Source organism: Triticum aestivum, chromosome 1A, assembly GCF_018294505.1.
Source record: "Triticum aestivum cultivar Chinese Spring chromosome 1A, IWGSC CS RefSeq v2.1, whole genome shotgun sequence".
NCBI classification, from domain to species: domain Eukaryota; kingdom Viridiplantae; phylum Streptophyta; class Magnoliopsida; order Poales; family Poaceae; genus Triticum; species Triticum aestivum.
In genome coordinates, this window is record NC_057794.1 from 244670079 (window position 1) to 244684419 (window position 14341).

A 14341-nucleotide genomic window follows, 5' to 3' on the forward strand; every position below is an offset into this window, starting at 1 on the left:
AGGCCCCAAATAAATGTTCACCTTGTGCGGCTTGATTATAGAAGCCTGAGAAAATTTATTTCAGGATTTTTGGAGTCCGTTTAGTATTTCTTTTTATTTTTCTTCTGCGCGTAATTATTTAAAAAAAATCGCACCGACCTACGGGCCGTGTCCGACCGGGACTCCGGCCCGCGTAGGCTTTATAAGTCAGGGGGGAGCCCAGCCGAAGCCAGCCCGCCCGTGCCCCCGAAACCCTAGTGCGCCGCCCGACCCTGCCGCCGCCGCCCGCCGCCGCCAGCGCCGCCGCCGCCGCCAGCCGCCGCCGCCGCCGCCCGCCACGCCATCGCCGGAGCCGCCGCCCGCCGCCTCGCCGACCCGCCGCCCGAGGTCACCTCGAAATCTGTGCCGTTGTTTTTTTCTTCGAAAAACCGTTCGGTTTTTCCGTCGGTTTTTCGTCGGTTTTTTTAGTTTCGTTTTTTTAAATAGATCGGTTTTTCCGATTTATTTAATTAGCGAGCGTTCGTTCGTTCGTTCTAGCGAACATTCATCGTTTTTCTTTTTCTCACACTAAATCCGCGATTTTTCTGATCGCGATTTCTGATCCGATTTTCGTTTTAGTATAACTTTTCGCTCGTTTATCGGAATCAGGCGATTCAAGCGCCCGGAGTTTCGTCTCGAAACCCTCTATCCTTTTAACCAACTTAAACACGTTTTTTGCTACTATAAAATTTGACTTAGATCCAGATTAGTAGCATGAAGTTGTTTTCTTTCGCCGTTTGACTTTCGTTGCTTCGTTCGATTTGATTCTTTTTGCAAACCGGAGTTCTTAAGTTGAACCTTCTGGTTAGATATCTCATTCGAGTTTTACCTGTGCATTAGATGAGTACTTATTGTGTGCTTGTTTGTTTGCGATAGAGTACCCGGAGTGCGCCGCTTGTTACTTCGAATCGCTAGGTTTCGCGAATTATCAGCAAGGCAAGTAACACTTTGATCATACCTTTTCTACTACCCAGTTTTAATGCATTAGATCAAATCCTCAAACATTGCATGATTAGGATCTAATTAAATTGTGGGATGGGAAGTAGTTGAGGTAGTACCTATTACCTGTTTATTTTCAAACCTTTGGGAGTTACTTCTACGTTTGCTTATTATGCCATGCTATGCTAGTAGACGTGGATTGGGTGAGTGATATCCATGATAGATGTGAGTTTGTTAATTAATGGTTTATCTAAGGTGGCAACTTAAACACACATCTGGGTGGATTGAGGCACCTGGGTAATCCAGGATTTGCCTATTTTCTTTTGGACCGCCACCCAGGCTCAAAGGGATCATGAGATTATTCATACTAGAAACTTCCGTGTGCAGCCACAAGCTATTATGTGCTCTAGCATAGTTGACTAAGTCGTGCGAACTCTTACAATGGTAGACTAGCAGATGTAGGGGATGTAGGTGGTACGGTCTACCCGATTGTAAGGTGCTAGCGCTTCTGAAAGACTATGTCTCGGTCATCCGTCTTCTCAAACACCATGTAGTGCGAGAAACCAAACGGAGGTGATCGAGTCTTGTGTGGAAAAGTGCGCAACCCTATGCAAAGTGTATAAACTAATCATGGTTAGCCGTGTCCCCGGTTATGGACGTTTTGAGTATCTAGTACCTGGATTATCATGTGAATCTCAACATGTTACTTTAAATTAATTTTGTTGGGTTTTTGATAATGATGATGTTTAATTGGGATTGAGGATGCTGTCAACCATTCTCAATGTTTAACAACTACCATGATAGTTAAATTAATTTTATTCCTTTGTAGTAGGGAAAAATTGGCTTTACGCAAAACTGTAACCATAGAGCTTTCCACCAGCCAAATATGCATATAGTATAGTTGTTTCATTCCAGTACTCTTTGTGTGTTACCTTGCCAGCATATTCCATGTGCTGACCCGTTTCGGGCTGCAACGTTAATGTTGCAGACTTTTCAGACGACGATTAAGGAGTTTTTAGGTCGTGGTTCTATACTCAGTGATGCCGTTGGAGTTGATGGACTCACTTATCTTCCAAGCCTTCCGCTGTTATCGTTATTAGATGGCCTTAAGCCATATTTATTGTAATAATTTCTCTATTGAGACACTCGATGTAATAAGTGTGTGATTGCTACTCTGTTATAAATCCTCCGAGTACTGTGTGGTGTCAGCATTACTGATCCAGGGATGACACCGGAGCACAGAGATCAGACTGTTTGAGGTCTGGTCGCTACAGAGATGGTATCAGAGCACACGCTGACTGTAGGACACGACCACTAAGCTAAAGACCTAGATCACTATTCATTCTCTTCTTTTCTGACCTCTCATCTTTTCTACTCTTTAGGATGGCGGATGCAAGGAACAAGTTCACGCAACCGGATGACGATACACCCTTTGGACGTCACTTGAAGGAAGTCACTAGATACCTGAACATAGGAGTACCAAGCTTCACCGGAACCTACAATGCCACTTTACCTGAAGAAGAGCGCTGGATGATTCAAGTTCAAGTTCCAGGAAGGACGTTCATGCCAGTCACTGAGCCCATAGAGTTTTCTTTTGATGCACCAACTTGGAGTCTAGGAAAGAGCATGGAAGCTCACATCGCCATGGGACGCATTGGAGAAGTCTACTGCAATGATCTCAAGGATACTATCTACCAGATTTGTGGGCGCCGAGATGCGCACTGGGAGATGATCAGCACCAGAAAGGATAGATCCATTGCAGCTTTTATCCAGGAGTTAAACCAGCACATTCGATGTCAGGAGAACCAGATGTGCGCCGACATGATAGATCTGAAGAAGGCGAGGACAAGAATCAAGGAACTGGAGGAAGAACTCAAGGCTACACGTGAAGATTATGAAGAGGAAATTGAAGTATTGGTGGAGAAGAATGATGATCTGATCAAGAAGATCGGGATATTTATGGGAGGCCATACAGCAGTAGATGAAGACGAAGAACCCAAGGAGATTCGCCCGGAAGACTACATCATCATCGACGACACCGACTCAGACCCAGATGATAGCGAGGATGACTATGTTGATGAAGCCGGAGCAGATATCATGGAGTCTGCAACCGAAGAATATTTCTAGTAGACCACCTCATCAGTAGTAGTAGTCCACCATGTAAATACAGTAGTCCGAGCACTTTTGCGATAGTTAGATCGATTGTATGCCCTTGTTTGATTGAATGAAGTGAATTGTTTGCTTTTGCCTCATGTGCATATGGGTAGTGTTTTCTCTTTAGACCCCCTCTATTCTTAACTCTCATCTTTTCTAAACCCTCAGATGCCTCCGAGACGTGACCCCGGATTTACCTTTCCACCGGAGCTCACCCAGTTGATCCAGCAGCAGAACACATTGATGCAGTTGCTAGTCCAGAATCAGAATCAGGGGAACAACAACAACAACCCACCACCACCACCTGTTGATCACTTAGCCCGTTTTCTTAGGCTGAATCCGCCGGTGTTTTCCAGTAGCACCGAGCCGATAGTAGCAGATGATTGGCTCCGCAAGACAGCTAGAGAGTTGACCACAACCGGATGCACGGATGCGGAGAAGGTGAAGTTTGCCGCACATCAGCTTGAAGGACCCGCAGCATCATGGTGGGAGAATTTCACAGCCACTTTCCCTGTCGACACTATCACATGGGACCAGTTTCAGCAGGCTTTTCGCACTGCCCATGTTTCAGCAGGAGCTATGGCCATGAAGAAGCGTGAGTTTCGCAACTTGCGCCAAGGAGGAAGGACAGTTGGCCAGTATGTGGAGGACTTTAGTAAATTAGCACGTTATGCCCCAGATGACGTTGCTACGGATGCAGCTAAGCAGGATAAGTGTTTGGAAGGACTGAATGATGAGTTGAGCATGCAGTTGATGGTTGCAACCTTCAACAACTACCAGGAGTTGGTAGACTGTGCTCTTATGATTGAAGGCAAGCAGCAGCAAATTGAGAACCGCAAGAGGAAGTATGGACAAGGAAAGTACAATTCAGGAGCTCAGCAGAAGCCACGTTTTACCCCTAGACCGAGAGGACATTTTCAGCTTACCCATGGAGGAGGTAGCTCGCACAATCACAATGGCACCAGGAATGGTAATGGGAATGGAGGAAGCAACGGCCAGAATCGCACCAACCCATCAACCCCAGCCAAGAAAGACCTGAGCCAAGTCACTTGCTTTAAGTGTTCGAAGACCGGACATTATGCCAATGAATGTCCTGAATTACAAAATGGAAATAGCAATGGAAGCTCTGGGAAGAAGCCGAACCCTTTCAACAGGGGACAGGTGAACCACGTTAGCGTGGAGGAGGTTGAAGCTCAGCCTGATGCAGTAATAGGTAAGTTTTTGGTTAAGTCATTTACTGCACTCGTTCTTTTTGATACTGGTGCATCGCATTCATACATCTCAAGGGGATTTGTGGATAAGTATAACCTGTCAACCCAAGCCCTTAGGTCACCCATGTTAGTAACCTCGCCTGGAGCAGAATATATGGCTAGTCGATGGTGTGATCGGTTACCATTAAGGATTGGTAACTATGTTTTTCCCTCAGACCTAATAGTATTGGAATCCCAAGGATTGGATGTGATATTAGGCATGGATTGGTTATCAAAGTATGAAGGGAATATTGAATGTGCTAGTAAGTCAATTTTGCTTACCACCCCAGAAGGGAGAAGGATCAAGTATGTATCCCGACATGTGCCAAAGAGGACTCAAGTAAATTGCTTAACAGGAGTTGTGCAGGAGGAAGTACCAGTGGTAAGGGATTTCCCTGAAGTATTTCCAGAAGAGTTGCCAGGCATGCCACCGGATAGAGATATTGAGTTTTTGATTGAGCTATTGCCAGGCACAGGGCCAATATCAAAGAGACCATACAGGATGCCTGCAAAGGATTTGGTGGAAATTAAGAAGCAGATTAAGGAGTTACTGGATAAAGGATATATTCGCCCAAGTTCTTCGCCTTGGGGATCGCCAGTACTTCTAGTGGAGAAGAAGGATGGATCGTTAAGGATGGTTGTTGATTATCGAGGATTGAATGAAGTAACGATCAAGAACAAGTACCCACTACCAATGATCAATGATCTGTTTGATCGATTGCAAGGAGCTAAGGTATTTTCCAAGATCGATCTGCGATCAGGATACCACCAGTTGAAGATTCGAGAACAGGATATTCCTAAGACAGCTTTTACCACCAGGTATGGGCTGTACGAGTATACCGTTATGTCATTTGGTCTGACTAACGCACCTGCATATTTTATGAACATGATGAACAAAGTGTTTATGGAGTTCTTGGATAAGTTCGTCGTGGTGTTCATTGATGATATCCTGGTTTACTCGAAGAATGAAGAGGAGCATAAGGAACATTTGCGATTGGTACTTGAGAAGCTCAGAGAACATCAGTTGTATGCCAAGTTCAGCAAATGTGAGTTTTGGTTGAAGGAAGTAGGATTCCTCGGACATGTTATATCCGGAGAAGGAATAGAAGTTGATCCCACTAAAGTTGATACGTGACCAAGTGGGAAGCACCAACCACGGTTGGAGAGATACGGAGTTTTCTTGGACTCGCAGGATACTACCGGAGATTTATTGAGAATTTCTCAAAGATTGCGAAGCCTATGACGGAGTTGTTGAAGAAAGATACCAAGTTCATATGGACGGAGGAATGTGAGGCTAGTTTCCAGGAGTTGAAGAAACGTTTGGTTACTTCACCAGTGTTGATTTTGCCAGATCAGACCAAGGACTATGAGGTGTATTGCGACGCTTCACGTCGAGGACTTGGAGCAGTGCTTATGCAGGAAGGGAGAGTTGTTTCATATGCCTCAAGACAACTGAAACCTCATGAGTTGAATTATGCTACGCATGATTTGGAATTAGCAGCCGTAGTGCATGCATTGAAAACATGGAGACATTTCCTCATTGGAAACCATTGTGAGGTGTACACGGACCATAAGAGTTTGAAATACATTTTCACACAGAAGGAGTTAAACCTCAGACAAAGGAGATGGTTGGAGCTCATCAAGGATTATGATATGAGATTGCATTACCATCCCGGAAAGGCTAATGTAGTGGCTGACGCATTAAGCCGTAAGAGCCATGTCAATACATTAAGGACGGGAGAAATATCAAGGGAGTTAGCAAAAAATCTTCGTGAACTATGTTTGGAAATAGTTCCGAGAGGCTATGTAGCAGCATTGGAGATTCAGTCAACTTTGATGGATAGAATCAGAGAAGCTCAGAAGACTGACAAGGAGATTGCCTCTATAAAGGAGAAAATAAGCGAAGGAAAGGCTAAGGGATTTTGTGAAGATGAGCACGACACCCTATGGTTTGAAGACCGTGTTTATGTGCCCAATGACCCGGAGATTAGGAAGCTAATTCTGCAAGAGGCACACGATTCACCATATTCGATTCACCCAGGAAATACCAAGATGTATTTGGATTTGAAAGATATTTTCTGGTGGACCGGAATGAAGAAAGATATTGCGGAGTATGTAGCAGTTTGTGATGTGTGTCAGAGAGTAAAGGCAGAGCATCAGAAGCCAGCAGGATTGTTACAACCATTGCCGATACCCGAATGGAAGTGGGATAAGTTAGGCATGGATTTTATCACGGGATTACCCAGGACTCGTTCAGGCTATGACTCGATTTGGGTTGTAGTCGATCGGTTGACGAAAGTAGCTCATTTCATCCCAGTAAAGACCACTTACACCAGTGCTAAGTTGGCAAAGATATACATGACCAGAATCGTATGTTTGCATGGAGTTCCGAGGAGTATCGTATCAGATAGAGGAACCCAGTTTACCTCAAAGTTCTGGAAGCAGTTGCATGAAACTTTGGGTACTAGGCAAGAATTCAGTACAGCTTTTCATCCACAGACAGATGGACAGACCGAGAGAGTCAATCAGATTTTGGAGGATATGCTGAGAGCTTGTGCGCTAGATTACAGATCTAGTTGGGACGACAATTTGCCATATGCAGAGTTCTCTTACAACAATAGTTACCAAACCAGTTTAAAGATGGCCCCTTTCAAAGCTTTGTACGGAATGAGGTGCAGGACACCGTTGTCATGGGACAAAGTTGGAGACCGCCAGTTGTTTGGACCTGATTTGATTAAGGAGTCTAAACAGAAAGTGAAATTAATTCGTGACAGGCTCAAGGTAGCTCAGTCCAAACAGAAGAGTTATGCAGATTCTAAACGCAAGGAGACTGTTTACGAAGTTGGAGATAGAGCTTATCTTCGAGTATCCCCACTTCGGGGAACAAAGTGTTTTGGGGTTAAAGGAAAGTTAGCGCCACGATTTGTAGGACCATATCGAGTTTTGGAGCGTATGGGAGAAGTGGCCTACAAGTTGGAATTGCCTGAAGGATTGTCAGGAGTTCATGATGTGTTCCACGTTTCTCAGTTGAAGAAGTGTCACGCGGAGATGGCTGACATACCCTTGAGAGACACAGTGCCATTGGAAACAATTCAGTTGGATAACGATTTGACCTACGAGGAGAAACCAATTAAGATTCTCGAGTTTGCCAGCCGAGTCATTCGCATCAAGGTTATCAAGTTTTGCAAAGTTCAGTGGAGCCACCACACGGAGGATGAAGCAACCTGGGAACGAGAGGAAGATTTTCTCAAGGACCACCCTCACCTATTTTCTAGCCAACCCGAATCTCGAGGGCGAGATTCATCTTAAGGGGGGTAGGTTTATAACATCCCAAATTTTCAATTTGGAATGTTATACATTAGATCATCATTGCATATCATATTTTAATTTGCTTTTGGTTTGATCCTAGGAATTTCTACGCAACTCAAGGACCCACAGAGAGACTTAGGAAATTCATTATTTTCATATTTGAGTTTTCTCAAATTTTGAGAATAGGATCATTTGATTTTTATTATTTTATCATCAATTATTTCTATTACAAAAATATGAGAGAGGGAATAAAATGACTTTCCCAAAATAAAGAAATATTGAGAATTTAATAATAAAATCAAATAAGATTTTATTTCAGAGTTTTTCGTTATTTTATTTGAATTTAGGAAAAATGTGTGTTTTTAAAAATTGCATTTAGGCCCCAAATAAATATTCACCTTGTGCGTCTTGATTTTAGAAGCACGGGAAAATTTATTTCGGGATTTTTGGAGTCCGTTTAGTATTTCTTTTTATTTTTCTTCTGCGCGTAATTATTTTTTAAAAAAATCGCACCGACCTACGGGCCGTGTCTGACCGGGACTCCGGCCCGCGTAGGCTTTATAAGCCGGGGGGAGCCCAGCCGAAGCTAGCCCGCCCACGCCCCCAAAACCCTAGCGCGCCGCCCGACCCTGCCGCCGCCGCTCGCCGCACCGTCGCCGGAGCCGCCGCCCGCTGCCTCGCCGACCCGCCGCCCGAGGTCGCCTCGAAATCCGTGCCGCCATTTTTTTGAAAAACCGTTCGGTTTTTCCATCGGTTTTTCGTCGGTTTTTTTAGTTTCGGTTTTTTTAAATAGATCGGTTTTTCCGATTTATTTAATTAGCGAGCGTTCGTCCGTTCGTTCGTTCTAGCGAACGTTTGTCGTTTTTCTTTTTCTCGGATTAAATTCGCGATTTTTCTGATCGTGATTTCTGATCCGATTTTCGTTTTAGTATAACTTTTCGCTCGTTTATCGGAATCAGGCGATTCAAGCGCCTGGAGTTTCGTCTCGAAACCCTCTATCCGTTTAACCAACTTAAACAAGTTTTTGCTACTGTAAAATTTGACTTAGATCCAGATTAGTAGAACGAAGTTGTTTTCTTTCGCCGTTTGACTTTCGTTGCTTCGTTCGATTTGATTCTTTTTGCAAACCGGAGTTCTTAAGTTGAACCTTCTGGTTAGATCTCTTATTCGAGTTTTACCTGTGCATTAGATGAGTACTTATTGTGTGCTTGTTTGATTGCGATAGAGTACCCGGAGTGCGCCGCTTGTTACTTCGAATCGCTAGGTTTCGCGGATCATCAGCAAGGCAAGTAACACTTTGATCATACCTTTTCTACTACCCAGTTTTAATGCATTAGATCAAATCCTCAAACATTGCATGATTAGGATCTAATTAAATTGTGGGATGGGAAGTAGTTGAGGTAGTACCTATTACCTGTTTATTTTCAAACCTTTGGGAGTTACTTCTACGTTTGCTTATTATGCCATGCTATGCTAGTAGACGTGGATTGGGTGAGTGATATCCATGACAGATGTGAGTTTGTTAATTAATGGTTTATCTAAGGTGGCAACTTAAACACACATCTGGGTGGATTGAGGCACCTGGGTAATCCAGGATTTGCCTGTTTTCTTTTGGACCGCCACCCAGGCTCAAAGGGATCATGAGATTATTCATACTAGAAACTTCCGTGTGCAGCCACAAGCTATTATGGGCTCTAGCATAGTTGACTAAGTCGTGCGAACTCTTACAGTGGTAGACTAGCAGATGTAGGGGATGTAGGTGGTACGGTCTACCCGATCGTAAGGTGCTAGCGCTTCTGAAAGACTATGTCTCGGTCATCCGTTTCTCAAACACCATGTAGTGCGAGAAACCAAACGGAGGCGATCGAGTCTTGTGGGGAAAAGTGCGCAAACCTCTGCAGAGTGTATAAACTAATCATGGTTAGCCGTGTCCCCGGTTATGGACGTTTTGAGTATCTAGTACCTGGATTATCATGTGAATCTCAACATGTTACTTTAAATTAATTTTGTTGGGTTTTTGATAATGATGATGTTTAATTGGGATTGAGGATGCTGTCAACCATTCTCAATGTTTAACAACTACCATGATAGTTAAATTAATTTTATTCCTTTGTAGTAGGGAAAAATTGGCTTTACGCAAAACTGTAACCATAGAGCTTTCCACCAGCCAAATATGCATATAGTATAGTTGTTTCATTCCATTACTCTCTAGGTGTTACCTTGCCAGCATATTCCATGTGCTGACCCGTTTCGGGCTGCAACGTTAATGTTGAAGACTTTTCAGACAACGATTAAGGAGTTTTTAGGCCGTGGTTCTATACTCAGTGATGCCGTTGGAGTTGACGGACTCACTTATCTTCCAAGCCTTCCGCTGTTATCGTTATTAGATGGCCTTAAGCCATATTTATTGTAATAAGTTCTCTATTGAGACACTCGATGTAATAAGTGTGTGATTGCTACTCTGTTATAAATCCTCTGAGTATTGTGTGGTGTCAGCATTACTGATCCAGGGATGACACCGGAGCACAGAGATCAGACCGTTTGAGGTCTGGTCGCTACACTAGGATTCTTGGCCCACCGCCTCCCACTTCGTGTCAGCGGGGCAAATGCACATAATGATACTTTGGTCATACCTGCATGTCGCCATGACCTACCATAAGACAGACCAATGAATCTATCGTTTGGTCAAATGACAATTGTTGTTGTCAATAAACCACTTGGGCCAATAGATTGAACCATCATAAAAATCGCACGAGAGGGACCACAAAACCAGCACCTCTTGCATGCGGCCCAAAATGATGTACGTTGGGAAGGGGTGATGTGTGTTTTCAATATAGAATAATGTACAATTTGGATGTGGTGCCTACCTCTCGATACAGATAACAACCATGAAGCCGAGGTAGTTAAGGACGATATACACAGGGTACGATGTAGGTCTAACCCAGCAATCCGAGCATATGGGTGGTTTCGATAGGGAAACATGTTCTCTTGTGGGCCAAACGATAATCGCTCCCTCTTCTAGCCTCGTATTTTCTTCTACACGCAACACAGAACAACGGGAGATTCGCGCTGAACTTTGAAATTATTCAGGGTTCTTTGACCTTTTTTATTCATTAATTGAGTTTTCTAGGCATTTAATGTCCATAATTCCAATCCAAACTACAAATACATGCTCCAGTGAACCAAAATGGCTAGAAAAAACGTACATGTGTCCTTGGGGTGCATGTTTAGGTCCCATGGCATGAATGGGAATGAATTCAACCGTCTCGCCATCTTGGTTTGGCCACAAACATTGTGAATCTTGGTTTTTAAATCTTTGTAAATCCAAAACTCACCAGGAAATCATGAAACTTGGCATGGTGTCACTACATGGTACATATAATTTTCCAGTTTGGGCGAAGCTATATTACAAGCCTCTTACAAACCGGAGCCTGTCGCAACCCTCGTGGTTCCAGTAGGGAAACATGCCCCTCTTGTGGGCGAAACGATAATCGTTGCCTCTTCTCGCCTTGAACTTTGTTTCCTACTGGCAACATAGAATAACAAGAGTGTCATGCTGAAATTTGAAACTGTTATGGGTTCGTTTGGCCATTGTATATATTAATTAAGTTTTCTAGGCATTTAATGTAATCCATAATTCAAATTTGAGGTATAATCACATGCTCCAGTGAAGCAAAATGGGTGGGAAATCATACATGTGTCATTGGGTGCATGTTTAGGTCTGATTTAAGGAATGTGAATATATTACAAACTTCTTGTCGTCCTGAAGCATTGAGAATCTCGGTTTTTAAATCCTAGTAAATCAAAAAACTCACCCAAAAAACATGAAACTTGGCATGGTTTCATGACATGGCACATATATGCCTTGGTAAAAAAAACGTCTAGGTTGAGACAAGGCCCACACATTAATAGCCAATGAAGTCCATTTTGAAACAAATAGCTGACACGTTAATATCGCAAACAGTTATATTATATGAATCTTGTCAAAATTTAACCATACTCGATGGCGTGCGTGCAGATGTTTGTTTAGATAGGACGAGCGTGAGAAGTCTACCGTGCAGGATCGACGAGACGCGTGCGAGCAATCCACCGCGCAGGCTCGACGGGACGCATGCATCCTGTCGACCTCGCAGGCTCGACGGGACACGTGCGAGAAGCAATGTCGCCCATGCTCATGGGGAAGCGAGCTCTTTGACCTTCATGCACCAGCTGCCGCCCGCCTCGCTCACAACTTCTCCATTAATGGGTTAATTAAAGTACCTGGATGGAGGGTGTTTGCTTGTGATCCCATGGCAACATTTGCTTTGTTCATGTTTTCAACTCGTATTCCAGCCTAATTTAAATTGCCACATAGGGAAATGGATAATACGATGAAAAATAAAATGGCAACGGATAATACGACGACAAATTTACAATGGCGCAGATAATAATTGTCTTAAATATTCTGGATAATTTAAAATGCCACATGCGGCAAAGCCCGGAAGACACGGGGGTAAGAGAAGAAGGAAATCGCAGACAACGATCTGGGTCGCTACTGTCTCTACTCGTCGATGGATCGTCGGGTGACGACATCCTCCAACTTCTCGTTCAATTCCTCATGACTTTTCTTGAAAGCAGCCATGGATTCTCCACCTCCTGTTCATGCTTGATTCGGAGCTTCCTCAAGTCACCCATCAGTTCCTTGATGGCTGAGCGACGTCATCCCCGAGGCACTGCTCTGCTCATGCAGCATCTCCCGGCCGGCGGCCTCCTCCTCCTTCTCGGCGAGCACCTTGAGGAGCTTCACATTGTCACCCATGAGTTGCTTGACGAGGCCGGTCGCCTTGTCAACTGAGGCATTGCTGATCTCAAGCAGCTTCATCAAGCCGTCGACTAGCTCCTGCCTCTTAATGAGGCCAGCAAGAATGTCGTCATCGCCGGCCAAAGACTTCAGGAATGCTAGCTCGTTGCGATGGCTGGCGCGGCGAGTGCGCTTGTGAGAGCCCTCGCGTGCCCGTGAGAGCTTGTATGAGGGCTCCGCGATACGTCGGGACATCTTTGCTGTGGTTGCCGCTTCGCGGGGTTCTCTCCAGTGCTTCCATGGCCTTGGTCTTTGCTTCCTGGTTATATGTCCACCTGAAACTCCTCCTACCGGTCATGGTGGAATGACTTGGCAGGAAAGACTAGTTTTGTGGGTGATGAGGAGAGGAAATGTGAAGTAATTTTTTGAGTGGGTAGTTTTTATAGCCCGGTGCTAAGTGTGAACACATATTAGTTTGATAGGTGTGAACAGATTTGCAATTACTTATTGCATTGTAATATGCAATGTGACGAGAAACATGGTCAAAATTTATTGATGGCAGAAGGTTTACCACGTGGTTGCTCGCTGTTGAGGCGGCGCGGCTGTCGGTGTCAAAACCGGCGAATCTCGGGTAGGGGGTCCCGAACTATGCGTCTAAGGTCGATGGTAATAGGAGGCAGGGGACATGATGTTTTACCCAGGTTCGGGCCCTCTTGATGGAGGTAATACACTAGGTCCTGCTTGATTGATATTGATGAGTATGAGGATTACAAGAGTTGATCTACCACGAGATCGTTGTGGCTAAAACCCTAGAGGTCTAGCCTGTATACTATGATTGTCCCTATGGACTAAAACCCTCCGGTTTATATAGACACCGGAGGGGACTAGGGTTGTACAAAGTCGGTTACAGAGAAAGGAATCTTCATATCTGAGCAGGCTTGCCATCCACGTCAAGGAGATTCCCATCCAAACACGGGAGAGAGTCTTCTGTCTTGTATCTTCACGACCCATCAGTCCGACCCATGTCACATAGGCCAGATGCGCGGGGACCCCTTAATCCAGGACTCCCTCAGTAGCCCCTGAACAAGACTTCAATGACGATGTGTCGGCGCATAGATTGTCTTCGGCATTGCATGGCGGGTTCCTCCTCCGAATACTCCAAAACAGCCTTCGAATACAGAAAATGAGTTCGGCTCCGCAAAACGCGTACCCCCCCACACACACGCAGAGAGTATAATATTTTATGAGTCCAATCCACTAACAACTTTTGTAGCATGACATCACGTCACAGCCCGGTCATTATTTTGAAACGTTTTTTCTTTAGCCTCCCGCTCCATGTTTCAAGATGTGGTTTTATTGGCACATCTTGTCAAAGCAGAGATCATGTTCCCTTATTGCAGGATTCTCATCAATACGGGCGTGGGTAATCCAACCACACCACCTGCACGACCCTTGGGGAATAGGCGAGTTTTAAGGCGAGTGGGGAGGCACTTGATGTTCACAGCCTTTATAAAGGGATAAGGATTTCACCTTTTCACCCACACCCTCTTCCTCTCTGCCCATACATTATTGAGCTCCAGCCCCAAGCTTCCATCCTTTCCACCTCAAAAAAGCACTCCAGCCATGTCCGGATCTGGAGCGCAGGGCAAGTGGATGGTTTCCTCCGTCAAGGAGAAGGACATCACAAAGCTCCGGGAGGCTGGGTATTTGGCCAAGGAAGTCGCCCACCGGCTTCCGACCAAGGGACAGATAGTCCCCACCTCGGAGCCCCATGAGAGGGTTGTGTTCATCCCCCACTTCATCCATGGGTTGGGATTTCCTCTCCACCCATTCGTCCGCGGACTCATGTTCTACTGCGGGTTGGATTTCCACGATCTGGCCCCCAACTCCT